This window comes from Ranitomeya imitator, chromosome 1 (genome assembly GCF_032444005.1).
Source record: "Ranitomeya imitator isolate aRanImi1 chromosome 1, aRanImi1.pri, whole genome shotgun sequence".
Lineage (NCBI taxonomy): Eukaryota > Metazoa > Chordata > Amphibia > Anura > Dendrobatidae > Ranitomeya > Ranitomeya imitator.
The window spans coordinates 46937037-46947763 of record NC_091282.1 but is presented as its reverse complement, the minus strand read 5'-3'; the positions used below and the strand labels follow the sequence as shown (position 1 = coordinate 46947763).

The following is a 10727-nucleotide window of genomic DNA, read 5'->3' as shown; positions in this document are numbered from 1 at the left end:
AAAAAAAAAAAAAAATCGCTGAAAAAATGCCTAGTGTGAACACAGCCTAAAAATGCACTAAAAACACGTGTAACCCGCACATGATAAATAATTGTAAGTTTTATTTTATCGAAGCTAAGACGTTTTCAAAATAAAGCGTTTTTTTGTTTGTTTTTTAATTACAACAATCCAAAAAGGGATGAAAATTGCACTAGAAAAAAAAAATAAAATAAACATGCATGTTAAAAAATACGTAATTGGTCCACAAAATCCGCCGCTAAAAAAAGACATTGTGGTAACTTGCCCCTACAGATTAGACTGATACTAATAGGGACCCTTGCATAATTGAATATTGGGGGACATTCGGACTGCCGATCGATTTTGTTCATTAAAAGATAAGTCTCAGCCAGAGATGTCCGGCAGCCGCTATCTGATAAAGAATACAGGAGCGTCCGGGCCCCTGCGTGGCTACACGGATACCATCAATGGTATGTCCGACCCTGGTTATACCCCCTACAATCCAGATATTACTGGTTACATGGCTCTATCTACTTGGCCCATCTTGGTGCTGAATCCGTGTGATCCATCTTGGTTCTGAATCTATGTGACCCATCTCGGTTCTGAATCTGTGTGATCCATCTTGGTTCTGAATCTGTGTGACCCATCTCGGTTCTGAATCTATGTGACCGATCTCGTTTCTGAATCTATGTGACCGATCTCGGTTCTGAATCTATGTGACCGATCTCGTTTCTGAATATGTATGATCCATCTCGGTTCTGAATCTGTGTGACCCATCTCGGTTCTGAATCTATGTGACCGATCTCGGTTCTGAATCTATGTGACCGATCTCGTTTCTGAATATGTATGATCCATCTCGGTTCTGAATCTGTGTGACCCATCTCGGTTCTGAATCTATGTGACCGATCTCGTTTCTGAATATGTATGATCCATCTCGGTTACGAATCTGTGTGATCCATCTCGGTTCTGAATCTGTGTGACCCATCTTGGTTCCGAATCTGTGTGACCGATCTCGGTTCTGAATCTATGTGACCGATCTCGTTTCTGAATATGTATGATCCATCTCGGTTACGAATCTGTGTGATCCATCTCGGTTCTGAATCTGTGTGACCCATCTTGGTTCCGAATCTGTGTGACCGATCTCGGTTCTGAATCTATGTGACCGATCTCGTTTCTGAATATGTATGATCCATCTCGGTTCCGAATCTGTGTGATCCATCTTGGTTCTGAATCTATGTGACTGATCTCGGTTCTGAATCTATGTGACCGATCTCGGTTCTGAATCTATGTGACCGATCTCGGTTCTGAATCTATGTGACCGATCTCGTTTCTGAATATGTATGATCCATCTCGGTTCCGAATCTGTGTGATCCATCTCGGTTCTGAATCTGTGTGGCCCATCTTGGTTCTGAATCTATGTGACCGATCTCGGTTCTGAATCTATGTGACCGATCTCGGTTCTGAATCTATGTGACCGATCTCGGTTCTGAATCTATGTGACCGATCTCGGTTCTGAATCTATGTGACCGATCTCGGTTCTGAATCTATGTGACCGATCTCGGTTCTGAATCTATGTGACCGATCTCGGTTCTGAATCTATGTGACCGATCTCGGTTCTGAATCTATGTGACCGATCTCGGTTCTGAATCTATGTGACCGATCTCGGTTCTGAATCTATGTGACCGATCTCGGTTCTGAATCTATGTGACTCATCTAGGTTCTGATTCTATGTGACCCCCTAGGACTGGAGATCCCACGAGGCTCAGCCATCCATCAGTACAGAACACCTATGGCGGGTCACTGCTATTCTCAGGCGCTCAGGATTTGCCTGCTTTTCTTATTTGTCTCCCTTTTATTTGACTGAGTAACTTTGTAACCTGATCACATTCAAATGGCAGAGACTGGAGGAGGGCTCCACACCAGGTACCCCAGGCTTCCCCTTACCTGAGGTCACATGATCTGTCAGACACTCCCAGGACCCTCCATCCATCATTTGCCCACCCCGCCCCTCCGCTGCAGGTGAGCACCCTCTGTGTGAACATTTCCATGGACTGAACAGGCAGCAGCTACAGAGTTGTCAAACTTGTTTGTCAGGTGTGTGACACAAGAGGCTGGAAGCCATTACTGAGGATGGACTGAGCTCCAGGTGCACACAGCAGCCTGGGACTGTGCTCTGGAGGAGACCTGCTAGACAGCAGGGAGAGGGGGCAGGAACTGGTGAGTAGGTCCCAGCTGGAGGAGATCACTGGAGGCTGAGACTTCGCTGACCCCTGGGGGGCTCTGCTCTCCACAGATAGTCTGGAAGTGGGAGAAGATGTGGATACATTGCCATGATCGGGAGATCTGAGGATACATTGTGGATGGAGGGTTAGGTGGAGCTCAGGTCTTGGGAGGTTAGCCTGATACATTGTCACGAGCAAGAGATGTGGGGAGACATTGTAATGGCTGGGGCTATGAGGATATGCTGTGCTGATCATAGGGGGCTATGAGGCTATGCTGTGCCAATCAGGGGGCTATAAGGACAAGTGGTGCCGATTGGGGGGGGGGGCAATATGAGGATGCGTTATCGTTCCGATCGAGGGGGCAATACATGGATGCGTTGTCGTGCCAATTGGAGGGGGCAATACGTGGATGCGTTGTCGTGCCAATTGGAGGGGGCACGTTGATGACTTGGATGGAGCTCAGGTGTGGATTTGATGTTTGCAATTTTGACTTTTTTTTTTTTTTACAAGATTATGGCAAAAATGTAATGATCGTGGCTTTTGTGTATGAAGTTATGTGCCGAGCCGAATGAATATTGCTTTTGTGCCTCTTTGTTTTTTGTCTTTTTTTTTTTTTTGCTTATTCACTGTTGACCAGTTTAAGGTGTAAAAATAAAGATTCTTTTACTTTTGCACAAAAATAATAAATTGTGCGTTATGAAGAATTTGGCGCATAAACCTTGACAAAAAAAGTGACTTAAAGACCCATTGGGGCCTATTCAGTTACTTTTGCTCCTGTTTTTTAAAGTAATGTACACTTTTTTTTATTTGCACCTCGTTCTGAGACACACAGGCCGTGATCTATCAGTGTTTTGCACAGAAAAGTTTTTTGCTAAACACTTTAAAAAGTTGTAAAAGTTTTGCTCACGGCGAAGTGGAGCAAAAGCTCAGCGACTTCTGCCGATTTCAGGCCAGTTCTGGGCAGGTCCATAAAGATAGGCAAGAGGAATGCTATAGTCTATGACTGGAGTAACATTTCCGGCAAAGCTGATTAGATCCACCGACTAAATTGAGTGATGTTCTGTGCACATTATCCGCCCATCATTAAGTCTGGAGTATGAAATTCCGGTCTTAATGAATCGGTGACAATGTCCTCGGTCCACTTTTCGAGGTATGTTATCTTTTAAATTACGCAGCGTAAAAAAACAAAGCTGCAATAACACAGCCAGTGTCTGGTTCGGTTTTTTAGGGTTATATATTGTATAGATCGCATATACATTGTGAGGTATGTGACTCGATTGTAGGTGGATACATTGTGCAGCTCTGGTGTGCCTCCCATTGGGGATAGACGTATATAATGTATAGATCAGGAGGCATTTGATCACTTTTATACATTGTATAGATCTGCTGAATTGTTCTTTGCCCCGGCAGCTGGAAATTTTCTTGTGCCTCAAATTCTGAGATCGTCCATTTTTGTCTACTTGGTTCTTGGAGTTTATCACAATTTCTAGATCTTTGTTCTAGAATCTGATTTTAGCATTTTATCACGCTGATTGAATTATATCAGCTGCCTTGTCCTTGTAAACACTTTCTGCTAAGCTTAAGGTACCTTCACACATAACGATTTTGTTAACGATATCGCTGCAACGTTGCGCTTTTTGTGACGTAGCAACAATCCCGCTAACGATCTCGTTATGTGTGACAGCGACCAACGATCAGGCCCCTGCTGGGAGATCGGTGGTCGCTGGGGAATGATCGCGACCTTTTTTTGGTCGCTGATCACCCGCTGTCATCACTGGATCGGCGTGTGTGATGCCGATCCAGCGATGTGTTCACTTGTAACCAGGGTAAACATCGGGTTACTAAGCGCAGGGCCGCACTTAGTAACCCGATATTTACCCTGGTTACCATTGTAAAAGTAAAAAAAAAAAACCAGTACATACTCACATTCCGATGTCTGTCACGTGCCCCGGCGTCACCTTCCCTGCACTGTGTCAGCGCCGGCCGGCCGTAAAGCAGAGCACAGCGGTGACGTCACCGCTCTGCTTTACGGCCGGCGCTTACACAGTGCAGGGAAGGTGACGGCGGGGGACGTGGCAGACATCGAAATGTGAGTATGTACTGTTTTTTTTTTTTTTGTTTGTTTTTTTTTTTTACTTTTACAATGGTAACCAGGGTAAATATCGGGTTACTAAGCGATGTTATCCTGGTTATCCGGGGACTTCGGCATCGTTGAAGACAGTTTCAACGATGCCGAAGTCTTTCCCCGGATCGTTGGTCGCTGGAGAGAGCTGTCTGTGTGACAGCTCCCCAGCGACCACACAACGACCTACCAACGATCACGGCCAGGTCGTATCGCTGGTCATGATCGTTGGTAAGTCGTTTAGTCTAACGGTACCATAACAAGGAAATCAGTGAACTAGGTGCACACGCTATCTTTGAAAAAAGTGACCTGTCCATTCTTCTGGCTGTTTCTGCTTGGGATCTACCACTAGGTTTTATATGGAGTTTTAAAAAAACAAAAAAAAACAAACTACAAGTGGCTAAGCCGCTTCAAAAGACGACATCAGAAAAGTTGCTGCAGGTAAAACACAGCTGGATTTTTCTGAAGCATCTTGTGGGTATGCCAGCATCTAAAAGACACAGTATGTGCATATCCAAATAATGTAAGCAGGTCATTTTGTGTCAGGGTTGAAAATCAGTGGAAATGTTTTCTTTTGTGATTAGCCTAATTTTTCATGGTAAGGAATGACTGCAATTCATCCGATCGCTCTTCATAACAATGGGGCAGGGGAATAGGACGATGCACTGCAGAGATGTGAAGGGGAGGAATGGACGATATGGTATTGAGATGGTCGGGGAAATAGGACGATGTGCCGTAGAGATGGGGGGAATTGACAATATGCTGTGGAGATGGGGAAGAAGAAGGGGATCACCAAGAGAATTTTTTATGAAGTGTTATATAAGAATGCTTTTTATTGAAAACCAGCACATACAAAAACCATTAAAAGCATTTAAAAAATACACAACTCCGATTACAATCGAGTATGGATCATACAAATGATGTGTACAATACACCAGAGTCCTACATGCCATAATATTTGATAGTTAACAAACCTCTAAATAGTAGCCCGATGCAAAGACTTGCAGATAAGAATAAATAAATGCAGGCTGGTAGCAATCGCGAAATATATACAAAATATGCCTGATGCTATCATATAGTAAATTTTATATATTCAAACCATCCTCTTGTGAGAGGGTTATCTGAAACCAGTCAGCTGCAAGGACCTCATTAACTATAGATTTAAATTAATGAAGCTAGCAAGTAATGTGTAAAACGCTGACACATAAGCAACATAATACCCTTATCACAATTACCATGTGGGTATAATGCTCCATAAAAATTGCAAAAAAAGGCAAAATGAGGCATAAAGATAGAGACTGCCACTTGAGATACCAATGTAAGACCAAGTACTTTACCCTATTCTAAGGTCATGGTGGCCCCCCCCCCCCCTCCCATGTGGCAGAGTAGGTGCTAGACCCACGCGTATCGACACAACAGGTGAAAGACACTGGACACATGGACAATGTGCCTTAGAGATGGGGCGGAGAAAGGGAGGAATAGGTGAATGGACGATATGCCGTAGAGATGGGGAAGCGGGAAGAGTGGACGATATGCTATAGAGATGGGGAAGCGGGAAGAATGGACGATATGCCGTAGAAACGGGGAAGCGGGAGGAATGGACGATATGCCGTAGAGATGAGGAAGTGGGAGGAATGGACGATATGCCGTAGAGATGGGGAAGTGGGAGGAATGGACGATATGCCGTAGAGATGGGGAAGTGGGAGGAATGGACGATATGCCGTAGAGATGGGGAAGCGGGAGGAATGGACGATATGCCGTAGAGATGGGGAAGCGGGAGGAATGGACGATATGCCGTAGAGATGGGGAAGTGGGAGGAATGGACGATATGCCGTAGAGATGGGGAAGCGGGAGGAATGGACGATATGCCGTAGAGATGGGGAAGCGGGAGGAATGGACGATATGCCGTAGAGATGGGGAAGCGGGAGGAATGGACGATATGCCGTAGAGATGGGGAAGTGGGAGGAATGGACGATATGCCGTAGAGATGGGGAAGCGGGAGGAATGGACGATATGCCGTAGAAACGGGGAAGCGGGAGGAATGGACGATATGCCGTAGAGATGGGGAAGCGGGAGGAATGGACGATATGCCGTAGAGATGGGGAAGTGGGAGGAATGGACGATATGCAGTAGAGATGGGGAAGTGGGAGGAATGGACGATATGCCATAGAGATGGGGAAGTGGGAGGAATGGACGATATGCCATAGAGATGGGGAAGTGGGAGGAATGGACGATATGCCGTAGAGATGGGTGGGGGAAATAACTCAATGTGATGAAGAATGGGGGGGTACAGTGAAAACGGATGATAGATGGGTGGTCGGGGAAAAGGGGGGATAAGAAGATGCATTGCAGATGTGTGGGGGGGAGGGGAGATGGGCTGCTAAATTGTGTACATCTGTAACATGCACACATCTAAATAACCTTCTATAATTTGTAGAAATGATTTTCGCATATTACATTGGTGACCGCTCTTCACTATGGGGCTCCATGGCTTGGTGATGTTTCTTTCTTTGGGATGGATGTTCCTGGGTTCGGAGTCTCCGTTCCTGTTATGTATTTATCCATCTGAGGAGACTGATTTATAGACCGTTCACCTAGGACACTTCATAATGTGGTTATTCAGCGGTGATGTGGCCTTTGAGTCAGAGCGGTCTGACCTGTTCACCAATGTCTGATGATGGAGACTCCTCTGATAAACGTGGAGCTCGTGTGTGGGGCGGATTAGACACAAGTCTATAAACCAGGGATCTCTAGATGTTGTGAAACTACAACTCCCAGTATGTACGGTAGCCTCTGATTGTCAGGGTGTGCGGGAAGTAGGGGTTGTGCAAAAGGAAGAAAATCCTAATTTTGGAGAAAACAACCCAAAAAATTCAAGTTACAAGTTCTCCGCACATCCTGGATCTATTGGAATAGAGACATTTTGGCCTGAGCTGTTTCACATTTATAAGTGAATTCTGCTATTTTGGGATCGGTTTTAATGACTGTATGAGATACATGAAGTTGGAACCTGGGATCTAATATCTGAGGATGTGACGGTGGACGTTGTCCCTGGAGAGAGATCATTACCTGTGTTATTAATAGGGATTAGTGAGGCTATGGCCACCCCGTTACCTGGGGACAGTCGACTAAGAATCTAGTTGTTTTTTTTTGTGTTTTACTTTTTGTCAGGGCGATTTTATCATGGTGGACATTTATTCCACACACAATAATGGTATTTACACACAACATACACTGGGAATGTGGCCACGAACAGTCACCCTTGTCTGCACTGGGGCCAATGATGGACATGTGCTGTAACGTTGCGGACCGACCATGTGGGCATTAGGGCCTAGTAGCTTGGCTGCATTAATCCTGGGAGGATTTCTCCAAGACAGTTCTGACTAATGTTCTCAGGTTTCTCATGATTTTGTCTAGGTGGAAAATCTGCAAAGATTACTAAATTTCATCCACACCACGATTAAATATCTCCACCATATCTCAGCAGTAAACTTTGCTTATTTTGTCCTTGCACCTATTTCACGCTCTGTTTTTCCTGCCAAGAGATGCAGATATGGTGCATAAATTTCTGCTCCAAATACTTAGTGCGTGCACATACTCTTAGGCTATGTGCACACGTTGTGGATTCTGTGCGGATCCGCAGCGTATTTTGCGGTGCAGAAACGCTGCAGATCCGCAATTGATTTACAGTACAATGTAAATCAATGAGAAAAAAAAAAGCTGTGCACACTTTGCGGAAAATCCGCAGCGGTTTAAAAGAAGTAGCATGTCACTTCTTTTTTGCGGGTCTGCAGCGTTTTTGTACCCATTCCATTATAGAAATCCGCAGGGGTAAACAACGCAGCAAATCCGCAAAAAAAACGCAACAAATCCGCAGCTGCAGTTTCTGCCAGGAGAGGAAAAATCCGCACCAGAAATTCCTAAGGCTAATCCGCAACGTGTACACATATCCTTAGACTATGTCTGTGCATTCCTTTTTTATTTTTATTTTTTTAATCCATTTTTTTTTTATTTATTTATTTTTTATTTTTAGCATTATCATAATTGCGCTCCAATCTCCCGGACCCTCATATTTCGGCATCTTCATTATTTGCACAGGTACAGCAGCCCACCCATTGTAGCACCTTGTACTGCAGCTCATCCCATTCAAGTGGCCAAAGAGTAGACAATCGATGTTCCAGACAGTGCAACAAACAGTCAGGAACCTAGGAAAGCTGAGTGATGACAACTATGACCACTGTGGAAGCTCCTGCGTGGCTGATCAATCAGCTGTAATGGCTGCTATCAGAGCTAGATCCGATCACAGCTGTCAAACCTTACCATGGTGGTACACCCGTAAAGCACAGACTAGGACTAGGTACCACAGGCAATGTTGCAGTAATTGTACAAGGGATCAAGTGGTCACAGGTTCAAATCACCTAGAAAGACTAATAGAAAAAAAGCTACAAGAGCAGTTATAAAAGTTTACGTTTACTTTTCTGTTTATTTACTTTTTTTTTAACAAAAAAAATCTAAAAAAATGTGGGGGATTATCACATTTAATATCGCCATGCGAGCAATAGTCTGCACTGATAAAGTATCCTAATATTTATCCTATAAAGTGAATGTAAAAAAAAAAAATGCTGTTTTTTTTTTGGCCATTTTAACCTCCACCTTGCACCCTAAAAAAAAAAAGGAATAAAATATTAGAAAGTCGTAAGAATCCCAAAATAGTAGCGATAAAAATGTACAATTCCTAAAGTAAAAAAATAAAATAAAACCTTTGATACAGGCGAGGAGGAAGCGGCAAACATTGAAAACAAGTGTGTGTACAGATTTTATAAAAACCTGTAAAAAAAAAAAAAAAAAAAAAACGCACTCCCAAAACAAACTGCTGATGCAGCCCTGTATCCACACAGGCAACATGTTTATTGCTTTCCAGTTAAATTTTTTTAACATTTGCAAAATACAGAAAAAAAAAATACAATCGTTACCTGGAAACCATCAGCAATCTGATAACTGATCAGTAACTCGTGTGCGTATTTGTTATAGCAAAAGCATTGTCATTTTGGATCTTCTGGTCTTGCGGCTATAATATGGATATATGAAACCGGCTCATTAGGCCAGATTTGAGCACCGACGTACGGATCTGAGTATTCACAATAATTGGCTTGTTGATTGTTTTCTTCAGACTCTTTTTCTCACTGTGGAAAGAAACAAAACGCACAAATATATAATTATGGATGTATAATATGGATTTAATAATAAAAGAACCTGCTTGATGATTGTTTCCATGAGATACTTTTTCACACTGTGCAAAGAAAAAAATAGAAATAGAATTATTTTTATTATAGTAAAAGAATCAGCTTGATGGTTTCCATAGAGATTATTTTTTCACACACTGCAAAGAAATATAAAATATATATTTGGATACAGTAGTGATGAAAACCATCATCAACCAGGTTATTTTTATAAAATTTTAACCAACTATATTTCTATTTGTATTTTTTCTGTGCGCAATATGAAAAAGAATATCATGGAAACCATCAGCAGGCAGGTTCTATGATTATTCTTTTTCATATTGTGCACAGAAAAAATACAAACCGAAATCTAGTTGGATACAATTTTATAAAATAACCTGGTTGATGATGGTTTCCATATTATTTAAAAAGACAAATAGAAATATAAATAGATACCGTGATGAGAGAACCTGCTTGATGATGTTTTCCATAATATTATTTATAAACGTTCAGTAATGAGAATCATCTGCTTGATGGTTTCCATAATATTATTGAAACATACAAATATAAATATAATTAGATGCAGTGATGAGAACCTGCTTGATGATGGTTTCCATTTTTATTTACTACGGTGCTGATGATTAGTGATGAGCAGGTGTACTCAGATAAGATGTCCTAATTGAGTATTTTCAGTGTGCTCAAAAAAAAAAAAAAAAAAAGCTTGAGTCACTGCGGCTGTTCGACAGTCATAACACACAGTCGTAATTACACACTGTACAAAGAAAATATATAAATATATTTGGTTATACAATGGTGAAAGAATCTGCTTGATGATGGTTTCCATAAGAGTGCAGATATTTTTGGATATGTTAATAAGAGAACCTGCTTATTGATGGTTACCATATGATTAAGAAATAATAGAAGTGGAATTTTTTTATTTTTTTTTGATCCGTTCATTAATAGGAAGGGATTAAGACTCTGGACTGCGGGGCCCATATCTATAGGCAGGGAGCTTGTGTGCGGCTGTCCATGCTCCGCACACTCGGCTCTGCTATATTCTAATGCTCCCGGAGTTTTCAGTGCCAAGTTTTTGCATAGCTATGTGCAGAGGTGATTTCTCAGGGACGTGGCCCAACATGTGCCAGCAAGCAGGGCGGATGCAGAGAT

The 10727-nt window shown here is 42.6% G+C and overlaps 1 protein-coding gene across 1 annotated transcript in view; it reads left to right on the top strand.

Moving 5' to 3' along the window:
- Positions 1–2075: 2075 nt before the first annotated feature.
- The window catches only part of LOC138661234 (phospholipid-transporting ATPase IC-like), a 60438-nt gene continuing 51786 nt past the window's right edge, over positions 2076–10727 (top strand). The window contains exon 1 of the mRNA XM_069746042.1: positions 2076–2214. The gene's annotated coding sequence lies outside the window, so the exon portion shown is untranslated. The remainder of the gene's footprint in view (positions 2215–10727) is intronic.